General features: G+C 51.6%; 1 protein-coding gene across 5 annotated transcripts in view; it reads right to left on the minus strand.

Annotated features, from left to right (window-relative positions):
• B4GALNT2 (beta-1,4-N-acetyl-galactosaminyltransferase 2) overlaps positions 1 to 12501 on the minus strand; it is a 412142-nt gene that overhangs the window by 204237 nt on the left and 195404 nt on the right. The gene's annotated exons all lie outside the window — the stretch shown is intronic.

Raw genomic sequence — 12501 nt, forward strand, 5'->3', positions numbered from 1 at the left:
AAATCTAACGTGCTCCCTGCAAGTGATCTTGATGATAGGGAATAGAGGACATCCACTCTAACATGTGTCAGTTGCCATTACAGGTGTTATTCACTACTTAAATATGTCTGAAATATGTTCTATAAATAAATAGATAACACTATATGCTGCTTAAGTGTCAGAATGACTGGTGTCATCCCAGTAATGTGAAGAGAAAACTTCGAATTGCTATGAGGAGGCAGAGTACCCTCAGGATAAATATGCATACAATAATATACAACACAAGGCAGAGTATCCCAGAAGTCAGAGTATCCCAGAGTATCCCAGAAGTCATGTAAGGTTTAAAATCATTATTTGTCACTGTTACTTTTACATTTGTGCTACTAAAAGTAATTTGATGCAATATTGAAAATATGACTATGTGACATAAAAGGGCCAACCAGAGTGGGAGCCTTGCTGACTCTTCTCTGTCACTTTTCTGCTATTTTGCTCTGTGGTCACTGATCAGCAGTCTCACAGGCCAATGCAATATCTAGTGTGCAGGTCAGCACACCGCTATGAGGGGCGGATTTTAAAATTTTGCATAGGCCGCCGGCGCGTAAGTCCCGGGGCTTTCGAAAAGGGGCGGGAGGGGGCATGTCCAGGGCGTTCCCGAAACGACGCGGCATTTTGGGGGCGTGCCGTGGCATTTTGGGGGCGGGCCCAGGGGCGTGGCACCGGCTCGGGGGCGTGGTCAAGGCCTCCGGACCAGCCCCTGGGTCGGGTGACGGCGTGCCAGCAGCCCACTGGCGCGCGCAGATTTACGTCTGCTATTAGCAGGCGTAAATCTGCCAACAAAGGTAAGAGGGGGTTTAGATAGGGCCGGGGCGTGGGTTAGGTAGGGGAAGGGAGGGGAAGGTAGGCGGAGGGCGAAGGAAAGTTCCCTCCGAGGCCGCTCTGAAATCGGAGCGGCCTCGGAGGGAACAGGCAACGCACGCTGGGCTCGGCGTGCGCAGGTTGCACAAATGTGCACCCCCTTGCACGCGCCAACCCCGGATTTTATAAGATACGCGTGGCTACACGCGTATCTTATAAAATCCAGCGTACTTTTGTTCACGCCTGGTGCGCGAACAAAAGTACGCGATCGCGCAAGTATTTAAAATCTACCCTTATTTGTAGTTGGATGCACTAGACTTTCGCCTGATGCAAAACTGGGATTAGTGCATCCAAAACGCACATCCAAAGCAGCGCATAGCTAATAGCACTCATCACATGTAAATTCCATGTAGACAAGGCTATTAGCTATAACCTCACAATTCAAAAAAGTCCCACATGCCAATGCACCCATTGTAATGCGGCAAATTTAACGACAGTTGGCATTAAGGCATGCTGTGCTTAAGGGCACAAACAAAATAATGAAAATTCTGCTTTCTGTGATTTCTCCTAAAAGTATTGTCACGATACATAGTAGGAGAAACCAGAGAAAGCAGCATCATACAAAACATAAAAAGTCTTGAAAAAAAAATTCTGGGAGCCCAGTACACATGTGCAATATACCCTGTCCAGGCTGTGTATATTGTGCCAGTAGCTGGAGAAAATGGATGCTCATATTGAGCGTCCATTTTCCTAAAGTGCATTGACAGCCTAATGCTGAGGAGGTGCTACGGATGCACAGTTTCCACTAGCGCCTCCTTTATAATGCCGCAGCTCATTAGCCTACTGCATTGCGTGCCCAGGAAAGGAGGATGAGTGCGCATTAGAAAATCAGGTACTCAATCATGAACGCCCATATTTTGCATGCCGATATTGCATCGGCCTGTCAGTTTTCAAACACTGGCCCTTCAAGAACTATACACATAGGGGTAGATTTTAAAAGCCTATTTTGCATAGGCCACTGGCGCGTGCAAAGCCCCGGGACGTGTGTAAGTCCCGGGACGTTGCTCGGGGGGCGTGTCGGGGGGGGGGCATGTTGGGGCAGTGTGGCGTTCGGGGGCGTGACGGTGGTCCGGAGGCGGGGCTGAGTGCTCTGGCACAGCGGCCTGTGCTGGGGCAGGGAGCCGGCGATGCACGCAAGTTACGCCTGCCAGAGCAGGCATAACTCAACAAAATAAGGTAGGGGAGGGGGATTTAGTTAGGGTTGGGGGGTGGGTTAGATAGGGGCAGGGAGGAAAAGGTGGGGGGGGGGCGCAAAAAAAAAGTTCCCTCCAAGGCCGCTCCGCTTTCTAATGATCAGACTGGCATACAAATAAATATGACACCCCCCCCCCCCCCCCCCCCCCCCCCCCCGCCAAAGGAGATGGAATTTGAAGAGTATGCTACCATTAAGAGAACTGCAGCAGAAACAAAAGAGGACAATGAAGCTATGTAACATGAGCTGCCAACCCAGGAAACTCAGAATGAGATTAAAAAGGTTGCTAGACCCCTTACTGTGAAGGTACTTAATGACCATTGAATAGATGAGTCAGAGTCTCAGGTAACATAAGAACATAAGATATGCCATACTGGGTCAGACCTAGGGTAAATCAAGCCCAGTATTCTGTTTCCAACAGTGGCCAATCCAAGTCACAATTACCTGGCAACTATCCAAACATTAAATAAATCTCAAGCTACTATTGCTTATTAATTAATAGCAGATTATGGATTTTTCCTTTAGGAACTTATTCAAACTGGGGTAGATCTTTAAAAAAATACGTGATCGCGTACTTTTGTTCGCGCACCAGGCGCGAACAAAAGTACGCTGGATTTTATAAGATACGCGCGTAGCCGCGCGTATCTTACAAAATCCGGGGTCGGCGCGCGCAAGGGGGTGCACATTTGTGCAACCTGCGCGCGCTGCCTGTTCCCTCCGAGGCCGCTCCGATTTTGGAGCGGCCTCGGAGGGAACTTTCCTTCGCCCTCCCCCCACCTTCCCCTCCCTTCCCTTACCTAACCCACCCCCCCCGGCCCTATCTAACCCCCCCCTACCTTTGTCAGCAAAGTTATGCCTGCTGGGGCGGATTTTAATCCGTCCGGATTTACGCGCGCAGAGCCCTCGCGCGCCGGCGCACCTATTTTGCATAGGCCGCCGGCGCGCGTAAAGCCCCGGGACACGCGTAAGTCCCGGGGCTTTCGAAAAGGGGCAGGAGGGGGCGTGTCTGGGGGCGTTCCAGAAACGACGCGGTGTTTTAGGGGTGTGCCGCGGCGTTTCAGGGGTGGGCCCGGGGGCGTGGTGCCGGCCCGGGGGCGTGGTCGAGGCCTCCAGACCAGCCCCTAGGACCGGAGGACGGAGCGGGGCTGCCGGCCGACAGGCGTAACTTTGCCGACAAAGGTAGGGGGGGTTAGATAGGGCCGGGGGGGGGTAGGTAGGGGAAGGGAGGGGAAGGTGGGGGGAAGGTGAAGGAAAGTTCCCTCCGAGGCCGTGCCGAAATCGGAGCGGCCTTGGAGGGAACAGGCAGCGAGCACTGGGCTCGGCTTGCGCAGGTTGCACAAATGTGTACCCCCTTGCGCGCGCCGACCCCGGATTTTATAAGATACGCGTGGCTACGCGCGTATCTTATAAAATCCAGCGTACTTTTGTTTGCGCCTGGTGCGCGAACAAAAGTCCACGATCACGTATTTTTTAAAGATCTACCCCGCTGAAAGCAGGCGTAACTTTGCGCGCGTCGGCCGGCAGCCCCGCTCCGTCCTCCGGTCCCGGGGGCTGGTCTGGAGGCCTCGACCACGCCCCTGGGCCGGCACCATGCCCCCGGGCCCGCCCCCGAAATGCTGCGGCACGCCCCCGAAACTCCGCGTTGTTTCGGGAACGCCTCCGGACACGCCCCCTCCCACCCCTTTTCGAAAGACCCGGGACTTACGTGCGTCCCGGGGCTTTACGCGTGCCGGCAGCCTATGCAAAATAGGCGCGCAGGCGCGCAGGGCTTTTAAAATCCGCCCCTGAGTGAATAAGAATTTTCTTTGATTTGTTTTAAATGAGCTACTTGCTAATTTCATGGAGTGCCCTTAGTCCTTCTATTATCTAAGAAAGAAAATAATGGATTTACATTAACTTGTTCAAGTCCTTTCGTGATTTTGTAGACCTCTATCATATCCCACCTCAGTCATATCTTCTCCAAACTAAACAGCCTTAACTTCCTTAGCCTTTCCTCATAGGGCAGCCATTCCATGCCCTTTTATCATTTTGGTCACCCTTCTCTGAACTTTGTCCAGTGCAAATATATCTTTTTTGGATGTGGCCACCAGAATTGATCACAGTATTCAAGATGCGGTCTCACCATAGAGGGATACAGAGGCATTATGATATCCATTGTTTTATTTGCCATTTCCTTCCTGAATAATTCCTAACATTCTGTTTGCTTTTTTTATCGCCACAGCACACTGAGCTGATGATTTCAATGTATTATCCACTATAATGCCTAGATCTCTTTCTGGGTGGTAACTTCTAAGATAGAACTAGACATAGTATAACTACAGCAAGGATTATTTTTCCCTATATGCATCACTTTGCACTTGTCCACATTAAAATTTCATCTGCCATTTGGAAGCCCAATCTTCTAGTCTTGCAAGGTCGTCCTGCAATTTATCACAATCCATGTGAGTACTCTGCATAATTTTGTGTCATCCACAAATTTGATTACCTCACTCATTGTACCCCTTTCCAGATCATTTATAAATATATTAAAAAGCACGAGTCCAAGTACAGATCTGTGCATGTCTCAGCCCCTTTTAACGCTCACCCCGCCAGGGGGGCGGAGTTAGTGATCTGTTGAGGAACTCCTCCTGGAGAGGGAGGAGTTAGCAATCTGTTGAAGACCAGCTCCCCAAAGGGGAGGAGTTAGTAATCTGTTATGACTCTGGATGCTGGATACTCCTGTTGAAGAAGGAGATAACAATCTGGTAGTGATTCCCCACCAGGGGGCGAAGTAGCACACTGTTATGGTTCTTGCTAAGGAGTAGCAATCTGTTAGTGCTCTGCTCTTCCAGAGGGAAGGAGTAGCGACTGTTATGCTTGTTCCTGTAGAAAGATGAACCAACAACTTGTATGATCCCCATGAGGAGATAGCTATGTGATATGGATCAGCTTCCACAGAGAGAGGAGTAATGGTCTGATGTGGGTTGGCTCCCACAGAGTGGCAGATGATAATACCACTCTTGTTAATGTAGGAATACCACTTAGTAGAATAGTGAATAGGAATGTGAATCGTTTTTTGACGATTTAAAATATCGTCCGATATATTTTAAATCGTCAAAAATCGTTAGAGCCGTGATACAATAACAATTCCCCCGATTTATCGTCAAAAAATCGTAAATCGGGGGAAGGGGGAGGGGAAGGGGGAGGGCGGGAAAACCGGCACACTAAAACAACCCTAAAACCCACCCCGACCCTTTACAATAAATCCCCCACCCTCCCGAACTCCCCCAAAATGCCTTAAATTACCTGGGGTCCAGAGGAAGGGTTCCAGTGTGATCTCTTACTCTCGGACCTCCGTGCGTTGTAGAAATGGCGCCGGCGCTACCTTTGACCTGTCATATGACAGGTCAAAGGTAGCGCCGGCGCCATTTTGTTTTTTTGTCCCCCGACGTCAGGAGCGTAGGAGATCGCTCCCGGACCCCCGCTGGACCCCCAGGGACTTTTGGCCAGCTTGGGGGGGCCTCCTGACCCCCACAAGACTTGCCAAAAGTCCAGCGGGGTCCGGGAACGACTTCCTGCACGCGAATCGTTTTTCCGTATGGAAAATGGCGCCGGCCATATGACAGGGCAAAGGTAGCGCCAGCGCCATTTCTACAACGCACGGAGGTCCGAGAGAAAGAGATCACACGGGACCCTTCCTCTGGTCCCCAGGTAATTTAAGGCATTTTGGGGGGGGTTCGGGAGGGTGGGGGATTTATTGTAAAGGGTCGGGGTGGGTTTTAGGGTTGTTTAGTGTGCCGGTTTTCCCGCCCTCCCCCCCCCACTGGACCCCAGGTAATTTAAGGCATTTTGGGGGGGGGTTCGGGAGGGTGGGGGATTTATTTTAAAGGGTCGGGGTGGGTTTTAGGGATGTTTTAGTGTGCCGGTTTTCGATTTACACGATTTACACGATTTAAACGATATTTTAAAAACCCAAACTGCGACGATCCGATTCCCTCCCCCTCCCAGCCGAAATCGATCTTTAAGACGATCGATCACACGATTCACATCTCTAATAGTGAATCCCTGGGCCAATGGCAGATGACAGCGCCCTCAAGTGGAGATCCTGAGAGAGATCACCGGCTAGGCTGGAGTATTGAAACAAACACAGATAGTTCTTTATTAGCCTGAAAGTAGAACCACCAGAGGTGGTAGTAGTGAATTGATATGCCCGGCAGAGCTGAAGTCCCTCTGATACTGGAACTACGATCTCTGAGTTGTTAAGCTGTAAGGAGAGACTATAGGGAGTGAGTAGACAGGGTATGCTGGGCATAACCAGTGGTAGATGATACACTCACAATTATAGATCTCTGTAGTGTCTTCTCTATGCAACAGAGAGTCATCAGTAGTCAGAAACAGGAGCCACAGGCGAATACTGGTTTCTGTAAGCAGTCTGAAATAGAACTCATAATGACTATGTGTGGAATGGCTTCTGGATAGAAGAGAGGTTAGAAGAGATATAGGAACGTAGACCCTCGTGGAGCGAGTAACGGTCCCTCTCTGTGAATCTGTAATAAAATCCATAAGATATAGGTAAGCGATATCTTCTGAGGAAGAAGAGAGTAGGAGAAAGGAATTAGGAACACAGGCCCTTGTGCAGATTCCTATCTGCAATCTGCAATGGTAACTCACGATCTCCATACCTGCGATAACGTCTTAGACTGAAGGGAGCCTTAGCGATTAGGAACAATGGCCCTCGTGGAGCGAGTACCGGTTCCTGTCTGTAATAGGACTCACTGTGTTCACGTCTGCGATCGCCTCCAGGCAATAGGAGTCTTCTGAGTCTTCGGGACTGTAGTCCCTCGAGGAGTGAGTTCCGGATCCAGTCCAACAATCTGAAATCAAGAATAAGAGAGCGGAGCCCCCAAGGATTGGGTACTCCTGGTAAGTTTGAATAGGCCGAGCAGTGGAGAAAGGTTTCCCCTTGCTGATCATTGTTGCAAGTAGCGTGGACTGCCAAAGCAAGTCCGGTTGGAGTTCCTTGCTAACTCATTTGAGGTTAGCAAACAAAAACCTTTTAAAGGGGAAAGTGGATGACGTCACATGGGGGGATGCCCCCGAGGTTCGCGCCCTTGCTGGTACAAAGTCTGGAGCATGCGCGCGCTCGCACCCTTACGTCATCAGGAACATGGCAGATCTGTAGCGTCCAGCCAGCCCGGGGACACTGGGACCAAGAGGCAGGGAGAAGCCGCGGCAGCATCTGTCCGTTAGAGCCGAAGGGAGTCGCCACAAAGGTAGAGATGGTGGAGCGAGGGCGAGAATACGCATGAACGCAACAGCCCCCTGGTAACTTACAGTGAAATATCACCTTAAAATCAAAGGATAGCAAAATCCTAAATTACAGAACTATGACTGGAAAAGACCTACACTGGAGAATTATGAATGACAGAGGGATTTGTGATTAAAATGTATTGGAAAAACAGTTCTAGGAAACAAACACATCCTCACCCTGACTAACAAGGGGAGTCAGACAACAGAAAAAAAAAAGCCAGGCAGGATCGAAGGATATACACACATTCTCTTTTCAAAATCCTGTCTGGTTCTTGGCCTTTTGGCTGAGAGAAGGTGACTCATCCGGGCTGGGTAAGAGCAAATTACTAGTCGTGAGCCTAGTGGAGCTGTAAACCCAAGCCAGGGAAAACTCTCCTACCAAGGGAGGTGACCCTGGTTCCCCCTTGAGCAAAGGGACCCCAGTGGCAAATCTGGAGGTGGAGCAGTCCCCCAGGAGCAAAGGAACCCCAGTGGTAGATTGAGTGGTATCCCAGGAGCAAAGGGACTGGATCGGCAGATTGAGTGGTTCCCCTATGTGGAAGAGAACCCCAGTAGCAGATCCAGAGGTGAAGCAGTCCCCCAGGAGCAAGAGGACCCCAGCGGCAGATCAGGAGGTGACACTGGGTTTCCTCTCGAGCACGGGGACCCCAGTGGAAGACTGAGTGGTTCCCAGGAAGGAGGGGACCCCAATGGCAGGTCCAGAGGTACAATCAGGTCCCCCAGAAGGGTGACCCCAGTGACAGACTAGGAGGCAGAGTCAAGTCCCCCAGGAGGGCGTGGACCCTAGCAACAGACCAGGAGGTGGAGTCAAGTCCCCAAGAAGTCATGGACCCCAGCACTGGCATAGACCCTTTCAGCTGAGTGAAAGTGGCACCAAGGAGATGGCAGCAGTTAGACACAATGGACCCCCCCCCACCCCAGGCCAACAATGTCCAACAGTCCAGTTGCATCTTTTCACATGGGTGAGACTTGGGATAAAAGGGGGAGGATAATAATAATACTTAATCAAATGGGAATGTGTTACTGTCGTGGACCATTGGGCTAGCTGAGACAGTAGATGGTATGCTGTGGAGGCCCACAGCGAGTGTCACAGCCGGGAGGTGGCATGGAAGAGACTCAGAAGAGGCTTCACCACTGGAAGTCCGAGGTCCCGCCAGGAGGAGCCCGTAGGGACCCGGACCTCTTGGATTTAGTTGGGACCCTATGCGACCAAGGATCCGGGCTGTGGCCGAAGAGATGGACGAAGGACGGCTGGGCCCAGATCGCTGAAGAGTCTTCACCCTCGGAAGCCCGCGACTCCCCTGGGAGGGGCCCGTGAGAGCCCGAGCCACTGGAACTTAGGAGAATCCTCTGGGCCAGCAAGTGCCGGATACCTGAGGTGATGGAAGAAGCCGAACTCGGAGTCCAAGGGCGAAGCTGGGTCAGAAGCCAGAAGTCAAAGGACGAACCAAAACCAGGAGCGGAAGCTGAAGACGAAGTCAGGAGATGAAGCCGGGTCAGAAGTCAGGAGTCAAGAGTCGACAGAGATGAATTGGAGTCCAAAGCAGCAACTAGAGACACAGAGGAACTGTGTGAACCTCGTTGCAAGGCCCGGTCCTGATGGAGCTGCAGGGTTTAAATACCCTGCAGCATCTGACGTCATCCGGGACATCCCCTGTAGTTTTCCCACGCTGGCCCCTTTAAGACTTTAGCCCCTGGGCGTGTGCGTGCCAAGGGGGTGGGGCCAAGCGCGTAGGGCCGGCGGCATCTTCCTCGCACAGGGAGAGCTGCAGCAGGCCACAGATCAGGCCTACTTGGCCTAGGGAGCGTCCGTGCGGGCCAGGCCAGCCCGGAGGTAGGAGGAGGGACTAGGGCCCGGCCCGGTCCCATAACAGAATGTAAGATGTCCCTTCTATTCTATATGGTGGTATACTGTGGGGGCCAACAACCCCAAGTTGCTAAATATTAAATGTTCTTGATATCTTGTAGAAGTGTATATAGTTGCATGGCCTGAGACTACTAACCAAGAGTAGATACGTTTGCTGTTTGATATCCTGTTAGCAATGTACATAGTTGTGTAGAAATGTTTATACTTGTATAGTCTAATAAACCTATATATATTTGTACATACTGCCAGCCTTGTTTACAGTCCCATTTGTTTTCCAGGGGTTAAGGGAGGGGTATCCCACCCACTAACACCTTCTTCCCCAGGTGGAGGTACCAGGCACCAAGAACATGAGGACAGACAGAGTTTGACCGGGGTGGCCTCCCGTCATGTCAGACCTGGACCCAAGAACGACCCGGAAGGTAAACAATCAAGGAGGCGTTACAAATATATTCTAAACACAGCAAACTTCATATTTCTTATTTATTGGAAATATTTGCTGGCAAGATTCTGGTGACAGGGAACCAAGGTACTGTAATGTTTATTATATTTTGTCCCTCCTCAGTAAAATATTGCAGTATGGTAAACCTCCCCCCCTAGTCTAAGTCCTCTGGGGATAGGGGAATCCTACAGTACCTAAATATAATATGCTTTGAAGTGCCAAAGGGTAGAATATATATTAAATAAATAAATACATAAAGAGTCCTAGAGGGAAATTTGTAATTGTGGCTAACACATGTAGAAGAGACTTAAAGCCAACATTGTCCACTATCTGCAGTATCTAGTCATCCTGGGCAAACATTTCTCAAAGTCACATCATTACTGCTTTCAATGCTTCCTACGTCTTGCCCAAAAGAGTGATATGGAACACCATCCTATTTCCTTTATGGTGGTCTGATACTGGCTTTTACTTTGTGTGGCAGGAAGGGTCTCCAGCTAGTACTGCCACCCTTGCAGCACTCAGGTGTGGATACTTGGCCTGGTGCAGGATAGGACAGCTCCCTGGTCAGGCCCAGGAAGCACCTGCCACCAGGAGGCAGAGCACAAAAGGAGACAGAGGCTAGCTGGAGCTTCACCACTGGAAGCCCGAGGTCCCCCTGGTGGAGCCCATAGAGACCCAGGCCGCTTGGACTTAGGTGGGCCTCATAGGTTCTCCCAGAGAGGAAGTTCAAGGGTGTGCCCACCAAGAGCAAGGGAGCGCGGTCGGTGTCTGGACAGGAGGCTGGAGGAGCCATGGAGGGCCAGAATAGAGTCTGTGATGACAAGGTTAGGAGCAAGGCCAGAATCAAGAAGGCGTGGTCAAGGATAGCTGGGGTCAAGTTCCAAAGGTCAGTCCGTGGATAGTCAACCAAAGCAAAGGTCAGGATCCAGAAGGTCAGTCCGAGAGTAGTTGAGGAGGCAGGCAGAGGTCAGGTTCCAGAAGGTCAGTCCGAGAGTAGTCGAGGAGGCAGGCAGAGGTCAGGATCCAGATAGAAAACAACAAAGTCAGAAGCAGGCAGAGGTCAGTACCAGAGAGTCAGTTCAATAGGTACTACCTGGGGAGACACAGGAGACAGACCCTTGAACAGGAGGATGCTGGAATGAGGCTGGAACAGAAGGACGCTGGAACCGGAGGACACTGGAACAGGAGGATGCTGGAATAGAAGGACGCTGGAACAAGACTGGAACAGGCGATGAGACAAAGGCAAACTAGTATACAACAGTATTGACCCGATTGCCAAGGCAGGGAACAGGGGACTGAACCTTGCCTTAAATACAGGGCTCATGTGATGTCATCGAGGCGTGCCGCGGTGAGGCTTCCCATGCTTTGGCCTTTAAGAGGCCGTGAGTTCCACGCGTGCGCACTAGGGGGAGGGGCCAATGCCTGCGAGGACACAGAACCCTGCCACGAGGAGCCATGTGAGGTAGAGGGCCCGGGAGAGGCCATGGCCTGCCGCGGACGCCGGGAGCTGGTGGCGGTTGCCAGGGAGGACGGACAAGGCCCTGCTGGGAAACCCCTGAGGTGTCCCGCTGGCTGCTCCCCACAGAGGGACAGTGCCGTCGAGATGGAAGAGCATGTCCCGCTGGCTGCTCCCCACAGAGGGGCAGTGCCGTTGAGATGGAAGAGCATGTCCCGCTGGCTGCTCCCCACTGAGGGGCAGTGCCGTCGAGATGGAAGAGCATGTCCCGCTGGCTGCTCCCCACAGAGGGGCAGTGCCGTCGAGATGGAGGGGGAAGCACCATGCAAAGCTCCTCCCACCCACCTGCTCACCTGGCTCACCGGCATCCGCTGCACCACTCTGCTGTCTGCCACCGCCTTCCGCTGTGCCACTCTGCTGTCTGCCACCACCATCCACTGTGCCACTCTGCTGTCTGCCACCTTCTGTGTCAAGGGCTGCAAATTCTGGCAGTGTGCTGTAGGATGACTGGTCTGCTGAAGGCCTGTTAATGCTGGTTGTGTGGTGCGTTCTGTGCCTCATGTCTCCAAAAGCCACGTGCTGCTGTGTCGTCCTGGGCCGCCTCCTGCTGCTGTGTCGTCCTGGGCCTCCTCCTGCTGTCCTGCTGCTGTGTCGTCCTGGGCCTCCTCCTGCTGCTGTGTCGTCCTGGGCCTCCTCCTGCTGTCCTGCTGCTGTGTCGTCCTGGGCCTCCTCCTGCTGCCATGCCGCTGCTGTCTGGTCCTGACCCTTCACTGCTGTAGCCAGACCCTTCATGTTTTTGCCTGCTGCCTACATGCTGAACCGCTGGTTACCTTGTCTGCTGGCTGGACTTTCACTCTGCTGGCTGGCCTCTCAGGCTGTCCTCTTTCAGTGCACTCTTTCAACATGGACTGCCTGGGGCCTGGACTTTCACTCTGCTGGCTGGCCTCTCAGGCTGTCCTCTTTCAGTGCACTCTTTCAACATGGACTGCCTTGGGCCTATGCCTGTCTACTCATTGTATACTGACCAGCGGTAATCTATGTATTACAGTATCCAAGCTATTGGGGTGCCACTTCCTGTTTCTCCGTTCCTAGGTAATCATGCTTTGCCAGTACTGATAACACCCACTACCTGCATATGTGTATATACTGCTGATGGTGGAGTGATGTAGTCCGGAATTGGATCACTTTGGATCTATTAGCTATCTAGTACTTGCAGATAATGAATACCTAAGAACATCAATTGTATGCTGTTACTGCTGACATAATACTTGACGATACCCTGCAGAATGTTGTCAGAAATAAATATCCTGTTTAACCTGCCACCTATTGTGTCCTTGTTATGTTCCTAATGTGCTGTTGGTGTA

Source organism: Rhinatrema bivittatum, chromosome 6, assembly GCF_901001135.1.
Source record: "Rhinatrema bivittatum chromosome 6, aRhiBiv1.1, whole genome shotgun sequence".
Taxonomy (NCBI): domain Eukaryota; kingdom Metazoa; phylum Chordata; class Amphibia; order Gymnophiona; family Rhinatrematidae; genus Rhinatrema; species Rhinatrema bivittatum.